Source organism: Amphiura filiformis, chromosome 19 (assembly GCF_039555335.1).
Source record: "Amphiura filiformis chromosome 19, Afil_fr2py, whole genome shotgun sequence".
NCBI lineage: Eukaryota > Metazoa > Echinodermata > Ophiuroidea > Amphilepidida > Amphiuridae > Amphiura > Amphiura filiformis.
This window is the reverse complement of record NC_092646.1, coordinates 5,552,261-5,567,386: the sequence shown is the minus strand read 5'-3', so window position 1 is coordinate 5,567,386 and position 15,126 is coordinate 5,552,261. Positions and strand designations below refer to the sequence as shown.

At 36.5% G+C, this 15,126-nt stretch overlaps 1 long non-coding RNA gene across 2 annotated transcripts in view; it reads left to right on the top strand.

Annotated features, from left to right (window-relative positions):
• The window catches only part of LOC140140854 (uncharacterized), a 103,350-nt gene extending 90,818 nt beyond the window's left edge, over positions 1-12,532 (top strand). For both annotated transcript variants that reach the window (XR_011857319.1, XR_011857318.1), the window contains 6 exons: positions 5,306-5,607; positions 7,418-7,621; positions 8,052-8,204; positions 8,991-9,513; positions 10,639-10,768; positions 12,069-12,532. This is a non-coding gene — a long non-coding RNA (uncharacterized lncRNA). The remainder of the gene's footprint in view (positions 1-5,305; positions 5,608-7,417; positions 7,622-8,051; positions 8,205-8,990; positions 9,514-10,638; positions 10,769-12,068) is intronic.
• Positions 12,533-15,126: the final 2,594 nt, after the last annotated feature.

Here is a 15,126-nt window from a genome sequence, read left to right as displayed (position 1 = left end):
GTAACCCAGTACTACCTGTCACGCAAGGGGAGTGGAGGTATATTTAAGTGCTGCACCCCACCCCACCATGGTTAGATGCACATACCTCAGGGGTCATTGCAGAAATGTCCACGTAGCGATCTCTGGCAGATATTTTTTATCTGTACAATTCTGCAACCCAGTGCAACTGCACTTTGGTGTATCTTGTACATAATGCAAGAAGAAGCAGACAGTCAGAAAGACGTTTAAAAAGTAACAAAGAAACAAAACACATGGATTCTTTCAGCATTTAAATATATTTTTATATTTATTTGTTATTAAATTACTTGTTATTCAACTTTTAAAGTGTAGATTGATTGAAATCAAAATATATGTTATTTTAAATCATGTTTCAAATATATAATTCAAGATTTCAATTTTATGGGCTTTATTCTTGCGGGTTTTGTGTAAATGAATTAAGCTTCTAGGGCAAGCTTTGTGGAATGATGCAAAATGCCTTTGTGCAAATTTGTTTTTAATGTATAGCAGCAGAACATGTATATTAACAGCACAGGTTGAATAGTATAATGGTAAACTAGTTTTGGTAAGTGAATGATTAAGGTAGGAGAAGCTTTTCCAAACCACCATATTTCCTAATTTGCATATGCAAATTTGGCGTTGCTGAATGATACACACAGGAGCAGTATATTCTTCTCTAAAATGTTTTTGGCAACCTGTGTGAGTTCAGTAATCTGGGATATTAAATTTGCCACTTAATGTAAAGCTAAGATGTAAACTAACAACTATCGGTATCCATTTGAAACAAAATCATGGGCATTGTCTCTTTATGCCAGTTTTTCCAGCACAAAGTTGTGGAATTATGCAACTTGAATTGCAAATTAGAACTACTTTCCTTGAGTTGCTGAATTTTCAATGCAGTAGTTGTTGTCCTTGCCCCTATCATATACATATCTTACTTGTCACCAATGCGCTATAATTTTTGAGAAAAATGCAAAAATAGGCACAAAATCGGCCAGGGTGTAGTATCCCTTAATCGTAAAATTGGTAATTAAATAATGCCGACTGGAGTAAATTTTAGTTACTTATTCACATGCATAAGTTTTCCAATTTTACCAATCAAAAATATGCATATAGGGTGTATATCTGACAATGAACACCATTTCCTCAGAAAAAAAAAATATCAGAAAATATAAACTCTCAGCTACAATTAGACCAAAATCCAATAAAAAAATGAAAGAAAAAGTTTTTAGTAGCTAGTGTGTTGGCCCTATACGATTAACACAATTTCTTCAGAATTGATTCAGTGTATTTTTCTGCATCAGGAATTCAATCATATTATTGTGGTCAATCTTGTGTATAAGTTAGGTGCTATTAGAATGGACTCATTGGAACGTTCCTAACTCTACCCTGGTCTGCCAGGGTCAAGTGAATGGTTTATGATTAAAGAACCATTCAGTGATCCCAGCTGCGCAAGTATAAAAAAAATCAAAATTGATAATAAATTGCTTAAAAGTAAAGGATAAGTCATTCAAATTGTCATTTGGTATTTTTGAAATGAAAAATTTGACAAAAAATGAAGAGACGGCAGTATTGACAAAGTTGAAGCCCCATTCAAATACATGTATATATTGACAAGAGGCCTATATAAATTACAGATTACATGTAAATCAGGGTTTTTTTATGGTTTTCATATCAAAAAAGGTCCATATTTTGGAAAGAAAGTCCACTTTTCACAAAATCGCCCCCTTGGGAAAAGTACGCTTTTTCAAAATCAGCACCCCTCCCCCCAAAAAAATCCTGCGTACGGGCCTGATCCATGTCAAGCAAGGTTTTGGCAAATAAACCTATTTGGATAGCACATCCCTATATATGTTTTCCCCCAGTGTATAGGCACCCCTCTAGATCCCACCATCTTCATTGGTCATCAAGTCCGGCTGCCCGGCGCAGTACTTGGTCATTAAGTCCGACTGCCCGGCGAGAATTTTTTATTTTTGTCACCTAGTCATTTTGCTATGAAAAACATGACCCATTTGGACAGCAAAAACCAAGGGGGAGGGTCTTTTTGGAAATGAGGGTATGGGGATGTACGGCAGATTCGGGGTACATTTTCAGCCATTTAGACTTCGTTGGATTTTCAGCCATTTTGGTTTATTGATGGCCATAATTTCATGAAAATTTGAAAGGGTGTTTTTTCTTCAAAATTTTGTCAAAAAGTGCAAATTTTTCCTTACACAAATTTGCAAAAATTTATAAAAAATTGGTAGAATTTCTAGTCCTTTGGTTTACGGTCGGGTACTTTTTGAAGTATCAGCGGCTCATCCCTACCTAAACCAAAGTTGAGACCACCCCCCCCGGTAGCAACATTCCTGTAAATGTAGGTCTCAAATGTGGGACTACCCACTAGATTCCAGCATCCTGATCAGGTACCCCTACCATACCCTTACCTAGCCTTTGTCAGAAGCTCAGTTTGGCTTGATTTGTGAGGGGCAAGTGCTTGGTGCGAGCCAAGGGCATCTGTGCACTGCAAGTGCATAAGCGTGCACTGCAAGCGCATCGGCGCAAGAGATTCCTGACTTGGGTGAGCATGGTTCCCTGTAGCTCATTTCAGCTGATGTTATTCTCCTACACATGGCTTGGACAGGTTGGGTTAGTCTCTGAGTTTCCTGTCTGTGATACAAGACTCTTCTATACCAGTTTCAACAACATATCCTATTGTCTCGATTAATCTTACTGACTCTTGATGGAGACTTTATAAGGATCTCTCACAGATAGATTGGCAAAGTTGGAACAAGATGACAGAATATTTTGGCAGGGTGATGATGAAGGTGATATGACTCTTGGGGATGGTGTTGAGGATGCTGACTTGATTGATGATAACACAAAATCAATAATAAAACTTTAGGAACTGCATTTATTTGCGCGACAACTATCATAGTACATGCACAATAAGGTTTCGGACATTTTGAGGTTGGGCACAATACCTGAATTGAAGAAGGGCCTAATTCAATCTTTTTTACAAAAATCAGTTAGACCCTGCATTTTATTGCCTGCAAACTGTTCTTTCTTGTGTGTGAAAGATGAACCAAAATCCACTCTCTAAATAGTCTTCCACATACACTTAATCATGGTTTTCATGGAAGAAAGGCCCAACTCCATGGAGTTTGGCCCATCTTCCACAAATATTGGGTTAAAGAGGAATTTTGTTCATCCAAGAAATCTACTTTTCTCTACAATAAACTTTCTTGCTAACATATTTTCATGCTTCTACTTGTGCAAGTAATGGATGATTATCAAATTTCTCTTAGCTATTTATAACACATCTGCTTACGGAACTCGCACCTATAATATATTAGTGGAAGAAGGGCCCAACTTCAGCTCGTATTAAGAACTGTACATTGCCATGGAAACGTATATAATTTTGAATGTATGTAATATTGCATGTTCATGTATTAAAAGTCCCTTGAAGATGAAAACATTCTGTCTATAAAACTTTTACAAATATTTAAGTTTTTTCTTAATATCTCAAAAACAGTTTTGATGAAGTTGGGCCCTTCTTCCACTTAGGTATTCAATTATATTGATTTTGGTTTAGGAATTCTAGTTGAAGCAAGGCTGTTAGCTGTCAATATGTACCCAAATTTAGAAAATACTGTAAAAGTAAAAAAATAAGCAAATTCAAAATTAGTACATTGCTATGGTACGTGCATCCCTCCTATACAATATATGTTAGCGTTTGTATCGTTTGTCTGGGAAGATGCCGTAGAGTACGATGCCTCTATTGAATGTCATAGTGCCAGCGAGGGATTGGTTTACATGATGTCCTTCGTCTATGTCACCTCCGAGGGACTGTGCCACTTGGTTACCCGCTATGGTGTGAGGCGAGAACATAAACAGATGCACAGCGTGTTCTCTAACGTCGCGGCCCTCTTGAGCCTTTGTAAGCTGGGCCAATGGCCATGGGGTGTCTTGTCTTGAGGAACGAGGCCCTCAACATTCGTCTTGTATCCGTTAAGTGTTCCCGACTCAGTAGTCCAGCTGCAAAGAAAGGCATATATGATGGTTATGCCAGTTTTATGAAACATTTTCTTTTGCTGATTATTGTTCTACGGGTGATGCAGAATGAATCGGAACCACCATGTACAATAAAACCAAATATGCAAGTTAGGGTAAGGGGTAGTCTTTTGCACATTTGGGACTGGAGTATGAGGCACAACTATTATCACCCGTGGGATATTTAAGATAATACAGGGTCAAAATTCAAAATTTTGTTAAATCAGGAATGTTGAGAAAGAATTTAACATCAATTTGAATGAAAATTGATTAATTTGGATTTCCTGATGTAACCTTATAAAAGAACAACTTGCAGCTGGACTATGCATCTACCTTGAAGTGGTTTTCGGGCTTACGATTGTGACTTGATCTAAACATACAAAATTTACCGTCACAAAACAAAAACCAGTTGGTACAGATGTTTTCTGTTTCAATTTATGTTAAAGCCATATTATAACAATTCCGTTTTTTGCACGATTGTAATCTACTTTAGTCAATAAAGATACTCTACAAAAATCAAGACTTTAGGTGCTGTAGTTTTGTCAAAATCCGAGATTTTGAATAAAACGATGGAACCGGTGTTTTATTATTACAATGGCAATATTAGTCAAACATGTATGCACAGTACACGTACACGGCGTGCGGGATACACATAAACACACCCAGAGGATTGTATCGTATTACAACAGTGGGAGTAACATGCATGGGCGCTAGTAGTAAATTCCACTTTTTTATGCTTTACCTCACTTGTTCGGCTCAAAATCTTGTTTACATCTGGTCACAATTAACTAAAGGGTGCGATATTTGTTTGTTTGTTTTATTTGTTTGTTTGTTTAACCAGTCAGTCTGGATGAACACATGCTTTGGTCCTGATGGGACCGGGCTATTGCTCAAACCAAGCTGTCAAGCATGAAAAGAAAAGGAAAAGAGCGAGGAAAATAATGTCCATTCACAACAAATCTGTACAATTTTGCTCTTGGCATTTGGGTCTAGATGTGTGTGGGGGTGGGGGTAGGTGTGTGTGTCTTATATCGGGTTAGAGAACTTGAATAACCTGGTATCTGGGTCTAAACTAAGATTCCAGATGACAATCTGTGAGCTAGCTTCTGTGTCACTACATTGTCATATCAAACACTCCATATTCATTAAATATGTGAAGGATATTATTAACACTGGATCCACTCAACTTGTCTTCTTGTAACCCTTGTGAAGTCACATGATTAAAAGTATCCATTCATTCAACTAATTCAACCATTATTTTTTTTGATTTTTGCAGTTACACTGAATATCAACAAAATACAACTGCTGGTGCTGGACTCCTTCGTGTGGCAGAAATATGATAACAGAAATCATGAATGACCCAACCCAACACATACCATAACTAGAAGTAGTAATAGAAGAGAGAGTCCCTCCTGAACCTCATCAGTGGATACAGCCTTTCACTATTGTAGAGAACCAATACTTCCATGCCTTTTTCAAGCTCTGGTAAACCTGCTATACATGTACATCACTGTTGCTTGTTCAAAAGATGATCAAGATTGAAGAGGAGGTCAAGACAAATAACAAAAAGAAACTGAGGTAAGACATACCTAGAAAACACCGGTTTCGACATTGTTCACAAAACATCTGTTATGTTGGGTTATATATACAAAGGGTATATAAAAAGGTATGAAAAGTGTTCTTGACACCCCCCTGGCGATCCCGAAAAAGGGAAAAGAGAAAGGAAGAGAGAAGGGCAGGAGGGAGGAGGGGGTGTGGTACAAGGGGTTAGAGTATGAGTGTCTTTCACATCACCATGAGAGCGAGGGGATAAAAACTACAATAAGTTTGTAATTTGGGCGCTATATTGTTGGCCTACAATGATGTTGGCCAGGCGCGTTGAGCTGATGTGGACAAAGAAAGTTTTTTTACCTTTATTTTTAGCTTAAATTGTCTGAAATATAAAATTTTCTGTGTACTTCACATGCAAATGTCTCAAATAGGAATAAAATATGCTTGTCTCTGGCACTATTGATCTTAGGCCTCTAAAAGTATGCACCCTTACCTTTAAAAAACCTGGCTACTTGAATACATATGCCTTCCTCACATGGAGATTGGGGGCCTCCGAATTTTGGCCTGGCTTAAGGCCCCCAAAAAGGTAAATCCGGCACTGCATGTGTCAGTGTCCTCTCCTACTAATGATAGAAATGTTCTGACAAATTTTACAAAATCCACAAAATACCACAATGAAAAATGCTGCGCATTCATGAATCCAGGGTCTGCGATGACACAATCACCCTAAGTGTTATATGCTCACAGAATTGCTGCCCATGCAGTGATAACCTCTGTAGCTACCTGTCCGTAATCATGTGGTTGGCATGCAAGGGGGGGGGGGTCAAAAGTTCGAATCCCGGGGTGCCAAGTGACTTCTTTGTTCATCTTCTCTCCTTTTTCATATCTTCTTTAACTTATCAAAAGTGTTAGGGTTTTCAAATGCTGAATTGGCACAAAGTGCATTTATCTTGGTAAAGCCATTCTGTCAGTAGATCTGTGAGACGTCCCATTGGAGTGCATTTATCTTGGTAAAGCCATTCTGTCAGTAGATCTGTGAGACGTCCCATTGGAAATTACTTTTTTTTTCATCTCAAACTTAAACATGAATCTTAAAAATATTATAATTCCATCCTTTCTATATGTAAGCCTTAATCATTATGAGTGCTACGGCAACTCCTCTCATGCCTGAAAAAACCTCAGCTGGATCAAAATAACGGGACAAAAGTAACCAAAGTTGTAAAACGCCTATGCATTTTCCTTTGGCACGATTTCAGCATTTAAAGTTGCAATTTTTTCGCATGTTTCATGCATATTTGTTAATGTTCTTTTTATTAGTAGCAGATCAGTGGACGATTTGGAAATTTTGATCACTGACTCGGTGAGTCTGGTTCATCTCCAAATTTTAACATTGAAATAGCAAACTTTCATGCACTACGCACACACTTTTTCAAATTTTCGCGTGCTTTTTTCCTGGTAGTGGGACAGCTTGGAAAAAACTTGGGTTACAGTTGTGGGGAAGGGATGTCATAAATCCAATTAGCCAGGGTGGCAATTATGTTGCCATGCACAGGTGCCAGCAAAAGGTAAATCGGGCCATACCAGCAAAATTTATTTTTCAACACCCCTGATGTTACACTGTGTAACATGAAAGCAGCATTTAAGGTGGTTATGTTATCAAATGTACTTAATATGTTGGATATAGTAAATCACAATCACACACAGGGACCGAGCTTGCTTAGTATTAAATACTAACTAATCTTTACAATAGAAAAAGCAAAATTATATGATGCATTTCATTTGTCATGGCTCGTTAGATTAAAATTATTAATACACTTTGAATTATTTGAAATTACAGGTTTAATTTCCTCAGGCAGGCAATCCCAGTATTGATGAAGATGACAATCCATAAAAAGATGACAAAGATGACTGGCTTGATATGGCAGAGTATGATGCAGCAGTGAACAACACAGCATTCAACAACTGTGGCAAATGCGTGTTTTTGCTATAGCACTCTACATGCAGTTAACCAATAGATACACTAAAGGCGATTGACTTTAAGGTATACAAAAATGTTCATAGAAGATGTTGTTGTTGAAAACAAACAAGTTGTTTAATTGTGTACTCATAACTAAGCCAATGATGCATGTTCTTTATGTGTGCAATAATTATGAGCCATGGGTCGTTAAAATTGGGGGATCTTTAGGCAGGCTGAGAGGGCTTTCTGGCAGGCCCATAGGGGTATAACATAACAGCCTTTGCATCTGGGCTTGAGATTGGAATTCCAATTTCCTTTCTCACAAAGTAAGGGGTAAGAGTAAAATTGTACAAAATTGTGTTCGGGAGTGGCCTTCTGTCCTTCCTCTTGCACTATTTTTTGTCCATTTCTTGCTTTGTTTATCAAAGCTATTGGATAGCATGGTAGGTAGAAATATACTGATAAAAAGAATACATTGTTTAATATTGCTTTTTTCTTTCAATCTTTCATTTAGGGCCTACAGGCATCTTTCCACACCTATTGCTAAGGCATCAAAATAAAGGAGTTTGCTACACATCTCAACAGTGTTCAAGAAGACTGATGACCTAAGGAGCATGATAGTCCCACTGCTCTCACTTTACTATATAAGTGGACAAAACCGGATGAGGTAAAAAGCATAATCATTAATTGTCTTAAATTTTGCAGACCAAAAATGCTTGCAGAAATATTACTAATCTTTCTTTGATTGTATTTTGATTCAAAGTATTTCAGTCAATTTGAAGATGAACAAACACAAGGGTGTGTATCTGTAAATAGGAATCTCCTGATATGACTTTCCAGACAAACTTTAAAATGGGAAACTTTAAATTCAAGAAATACATTTGAAAAGGCTTAAAACAAAGACTTCTAGACAATATCATCCCCTGAAGTTCCGGTCCATGAGAGTATCATCAAATGTGTACAAATACAGTTCCTTTCTAAATACCATATCAGAGTGGAATACCCTCACATCATCTGTTCTAGAGTCTGGTAGCATTCAAAACTGTACTATGTAATAATATAACTCAATGTTTAATCTGTATTCACATATAAATATTTGTGTTTTCATTATAGGCCATTTTTTCTTAATTAGATGCCGCTTTTGCAATGTTTATTTGTTATTTGTTTAGATTAAATTTAGATTCTCCTGACCCTTATCTTGCAGAAAGTGTATGCTTTAAAGGGCTGGGAGCCTTAACAGTTTAAGGGGAAGTATACAGATATGCCTTTGATTTTATATGACTTTGGTTGGGTTGCATGCCTGATCTTGAACCATATGTCATTCCAATAAATCTAATGAGATTTTAAAAGTTGAATGAAAAGATATATTCAAATGGTAAAACTTTTGACAATTGCTTTTTGTCAAAAATGAGCAGCAGGTCTTAAATGAATTTTAATGTTCTTTTCTATGTAGACTGTGGAGGTACATGTGGAAACTGAGAATGGCTATTGATGGAAGCGAAGAGGAGCTAGGATTCCACCTGGAAAAGAGGTGGAGCAGGAGAGTTGTACCGGTGGTGGTGACAGACTTTGCTGACGACATTGCACTGTTGTCTGAGGAAAACAACAAGAACTGCTTCACAGAGTTGAGACTTCAGCGGCAATAGTGGGCCTGAAGATGAATGGAAGTAAAACAAAGTTCATGTCTTACAATAACAAGAGAGAAAGCATCACAACAAATGACGGTGTAGTACTAGAGGGGGTCGATGATTTCAAATACCTAGGAGATCTTCCAAAAATAAGCCACAAGATCAGTAGAAGTGAGGAGCCCGCATTAAAAATGGTTCATTGGATACCCTAGCATGGGAGGCGGAAATCTGGAAGACCCACTATAACTTATGTAGACATTCTGAATGATGACGCTCGATTGGAAGCAGCAGACTTCAGGATAGCAATGGAGAAAAAAAAGTTTGAGGACACCACTCGAAATAAATCAAGTAAGTAAGTTAAGTGGAAGATATTTCCAAAATCTTTCCCAGGAGGTTTGGATTTTAAATGGAATAGCCCATTGCATGCTTTCACAAAGTGGAGTCCACTGATCATGGTTCATGATTACACGCTTGAACCAGTCAGTGAGTGTAGAGGTTTGTTGATCATATTTGTGGCATTGTGTTCATGATTACACGCTTGAACCAGTCAGTGAGTGTAGAGGTTTGTTGATCATATTTGTGGCATTGTGTTCATGATTACACGCTTGAACCAGTCAGTGAGTGTAGAGGTTTGTTGATCATATTTGTGGCATTGTGATCATGATTACACGCTTGAACCAGTCAGTGAGTGTAGAGGTTTGTTGATCATATTTGTGGCATTGTGATCACGATTACACGCTTGAACCAGTCAGTGAGTGTAGAGGTTTGTTGATCATATTTGTGGCATTGTGTTCATGGACAAATAATTTGTGTAGAAAAAAATAGCAAATTGTGTGGAGCTTTTACACATAAAACACACATGAAACACACAGGAAGAATTCTTTTAACATTATCACACAATTTGTTGCAATTGTTTTAGGCATTTTGGTGGCCATTTTGAAAAACCGCCCTCTATTTGGAGTGTCCCTACATTTGACAAGGTTGCATACAGAATCACTATTTTCACCCCTACTGTACATCCCCAACTAGTATTAAATGTACTTGTGTGCTGTTCCAACAGATCAAAGTTTCTTCATACATGTGAAGACAAACATTATTTTGGCATGATGATTCATTAATATGCAAAACTATAAGAATTAGCAAATGATTGGCATGGCTGTGACGCTTCAAAAAAGGACCGTTTTCATTAACATTTCATAGAGAATTGCATGGAAAACCTCAAATTTGTGAAATTAAATTGTGCGGGGAAAGGAAAATTTCGTGGTGAACGAATAGCAAGTTTTGCACATAGCTTCCTCATCCATGGAGAAATATGGAGAAACCATGCACCTCTAGCAAACTTTGGAATGTTTACATATTTACATACTCAGTGGCAACAACACCACATAATTATATTGGAATCATCAGCCTGTCTTGTATTAAATGTACTTCTGCTATGGCTACTGACAAGCTTTGTATTTTTTTGCCTTGCAGCATTCTTCTACCTGGGAAATTCCATAGGTTCTGGGTCAAAGAACTGCACCAACTGCAACATTGGCATCTTTCTGTTAGGCGGTATCCATTAACCTTGATCATTTTGTTAGAATGATCTGTGGAATTCCTGGTGAGATACATGTAGTTTTTGCAACTTTTTCAATTCAGGCTTTTTAGGCTTAGAATCTACAAGATTCTTTCCTTTTTTTCATGTCAAAGTTAATCAAGGCATTATCTATGTATTAGGCCATATATTCCATTCAATATCCACACTACCCCTGTGGAAGATTTTGGAAATATCTACCACAAGGGGATTATGAATTTCAAATTCCAGAAACATGTACATTAGCAGCTCTATTTGAAACTCATCCTCCTTCAGTGGAAGATTAAGGTTAAATCTTTCTCAGAGGGTGTATGAAATCCAAATAGAGCTGCTGCTGAATGTGTTCATTCCATTTGAAATTGATATCCCCTGTGGAAGATATTTGCAAATTCTAACAGGGGTGGTGTGGATTTGGGTTACTCCTTCATGTAATTATACACGAAATTAGGGTTAGGGTTAGTTTAGGATTAGGGTTTGGGTTATGATTAGGGTTAGGATTAGTTTACACGAAATAATTACATGAAGGATCGACCTGGATTTGGATAAAGGTTGCTTTCCAAGTGACTAACATGCAAACTATACCTAATACATAGTACATGCATAAACTTGCTTAATATATTCAGTTTAGCGTTGGAGTAAAATATATCAATTCTAAATCATTCCATCCAAACTAAAATCAGAACACTGAATACATTTTTAATTTGTTGAAATATCCAACAAATCAGTTAATGAGGCAAGTGATAATTTATAAATTAAAGTGAAACACAATGTCTTCCCCAGTCCCTTCAAATTCAATAAATGAAAAACAAAACCCACAAGAATCATGCAGTTGTTTTTCAAATCCAAGCAATATTTTAAAACTACTTTGTATTATTCAATACATAAGAAAAACATCTGTAAATAAAGCGAAAAAATGCAGTAATGCATCAAGCTAGTGATGTGTAATTTGTCATTGCTATCAGCAGTAGATAGCAAAAAATACTGCAATTGATACCATGTTAATTAGCTATTTGCAAAGTCAAAATAGTTTTTTAAAATGGAAACAAAACAGTTCTTAGTTAACTGCAGCTAGTACAAGGATCCAAATGTATGATATATGATACAAAATAAAAATTGTTGATGTCTGCAGAGTGCATCTCTTGATACCTTCCAAGCAAACAAGAATTTTAAAAATGAAAAAGTGGCAAGATTCTTAAAGAAATACATTAGAAAAGGCTAGAAACAGAAAATATATGGTCTTGATTATTAATCCTTATACAAATATGAACTGGATCTGACTTTTTAAAATAAAAATTTGACTAAGCTTTTAAAATGTGTTTTATTTCAGAGATGCCTGGCGTATAAGGTGATCTACATTGTATATAGTTGGCAATTTTCTGCAAACTTCTCTGTTTTTTCTATCATGCATAAGGTGCCTTCACCTGACCTTCATCATTGCAAAAAGTGGAAAGTGAAAAGTTCTGAAGTGCTGAGAAACTCTAAAGTTAGTCGTTGTATGAGTTGTCTGAGTCGGTGCACAAGGTTGAACAACACAAAATAAAAAGGAATGGTGAGACTGCATGGGAAAAATGCAAATATTTAGGCACTTATCTGGACACATCAGATGATATAAAGAGGAGAAAGAGACTGGCCATGGCAGCAAATGGAGTGAAATAAACAAAGCAAGAGACCAAAGTGGTTTGAACATCTAACAAGACTACCCAAAAGAAGCAAATCAAGTAAAATCAAGTTTTGATTGGATCAAAGCAGATGACAAAAGCATTTTGACCTCTGACCTAACTACCAAGAGAGTTGTCATTGGTTGAGTGTAATCGATGATGATTATAGTTGACGTTCATGAAAATGAAAGATTTTGAAATAGAGGGTTCACCAGTTCCCTCCTAATTAACAAATTATTAATTATCATAAGCATTTTTGGCCACACATTGTTTGGTCACAATGGCTCATGTAAGAAAAGATGCAGTTTTGATTGAAAGTTCCACTTTGGTCCATTCAACTTTCAAACAATCCAGCAGGTCTGACATACTGTAGAATACATTCTGCAAGCTTTGTGAAATTAAAATGTTCCAAACTTTGATGCAATGTTTGACATTGTGAATTGGACCATGTGTAAAATAAAACCGACCACCAATAATTTATTTTTTACCCTCAATAAAGAGAGATTACTATAATAATTTGTAGAATAGTTTATGAACAACTTAAGGGAACTTAGAACCTGTGAACCATTTATATGTAATGTGATCACAATTAAGAATTGTCAATAACTCGCCACTTCATTTTATTTCCTGACATTATATTCTCATCATTGTGCTTGGATCAAGTCTTCAACAACTCTTCCTACATTTGAATGAATCCACAGTCCAATAGCATATAAGTGAACGCCAGGTTGCATATTACGCATTAGCACGTAAAATTCATCATGCCTGGAACTTTTGCGTAACATGGAGGTAGCAGCCAGCTAAACATTACTGCTTTGTTCTTCAGTTTTATTGCTATAATATCAACTGATTGATTGGCAAGCTGACATTCAGAGTGAAAGAATCATGTGAATTTAATGATCTTTAGCTTGTTTTCGTTGTTGAAACTATGTTTCACCATTGTTCAGCACAGATTAACAACTCGCGTTTGCCGCGTCTGTGTGGTTTACTACGAGCTAAAGCTGCCCTCGCGAAGTAAACCATGCGGATGCATCATTGTTAATCGGTGATGAACAACAATGAAACATGATTGAATCCCGCTTTAAATGTATAGTAAACTAGAATTGTTATTCAAGCATTTTAGTATATTTGAAGAAGTAGTTTGGAACATATTTTTGTTAGTTCCTACAACTTACATTAATATTAAAGCCATAATGTACAATCTTTTAAAATGAATTGGCTAATTTTTTTCAAACCTGATATTTCAGCATAATTTGTAATGCTAATTGGATTTTGCCAATTTCATTGGACTAGTAGGAAAACAGAGCAATTTAGTCTTAATTAAGACATTTAAACCACCCACAGAACAACACAGTTCAGATAGTAAGTGGTATTTCTTTCATTTTACCTCATTCTTTTGACTTAAAATGACCAGAAAACCTTACTAATAATATTTCATAATATATGACAAAGAATAACAGGATTGAAATTTGACCAAAATCATATACGGTATTATGGCTTTAAGGTTTGGACATGAAAGCAAGAGCAGTAAACATCATTTGCTATTGTCAATCACAGTCTACCAAAGATAACAATTCTGTGTTTTCATTTGTAATTATTATCTCATGTGGCTTTTGCATTTGATGTTGTTAACATTTTGAACTTGGTTCCTTTTAAAGCTTTTTAATGCAGTCATGGTCTGCAGGCCCATAACCATGTAATGCACCCTAGCTAGGAATAAATACCAGACTCATTTCAAGTGGAGGTAATTTCAAATCATCACCATGTCACTTGGTTAAGGAGTTTTCTCTATTCCTAAACCATGTGAGTTAAGAATAACTTGAAATGACCTCCTACCTCTTCAAATGGGTCTGGTATTTATTCCTAGACATTATGAAAAAGAGATAAAGTCCATGTTTTGATTTTGTCTTGAATTTCCTGCAGAATTTAAGATTTAAGATTCAAGTCAAAAGTCAAGTAATCGACCGCTTCTTGACAAAAGGTGGATTTTCTGACTTGCTAGTGGTGGCAGCCAAAAAATGCATCCCTTTGATATAATTTGACATTTCAAAAGTTGCAAATTTAAATTGAATATGAGGTGTTAATATAGCCAAGTACGTTCCGATCTATTAAAGTCAGTGGCGCACATGTGCCATAGAATGATTCCTGATCATGCTGATCTTTCCATTTTGGAGGAGCATTTTGCATTGTCAAAACATATCCTTTTACATGGCAAATGATGCTGCAACTTTTGAGCAACCCAAAAGTCATTCACGTTTTAATTTCTCAGCCAATCCGATTTCTTTTTAAACATATGTGATATCATGTTTCAACTGACAAAATTCTTCAAGTGTGGACTGTTTTGTTTGTTTGTTTGTTTACCCAGGTTGGTTCGTGAGGAACACATGCTAATCCATGGAAAACCATGGACCGTTCCAAGCTCATACAAATGCACAAGCCTGGATAGCCAGTGTAGGCTAATATATGCATGCTGGCCTAGATAGCTTTGATAAACAAAGCAAGAAATGGAAGAAAATAGCTAGGAAAAAGAAAAGAGAAGGCCACTCCCAAATACAATTGTACAATTTTACTCTTAGCCCTTACTTCGTGAGAAAGGAAACTGGAATTCCAATCTCAGGCCCCGATGCAAAGGCTGTTTTTTAATGTGGTTGTTTTAAAAATAAAATAAATATGGTTCTAACAAAAGTTGTTAAAGAAAAAGGTTTGTCTCAAAGCTTGCGCGCGCAT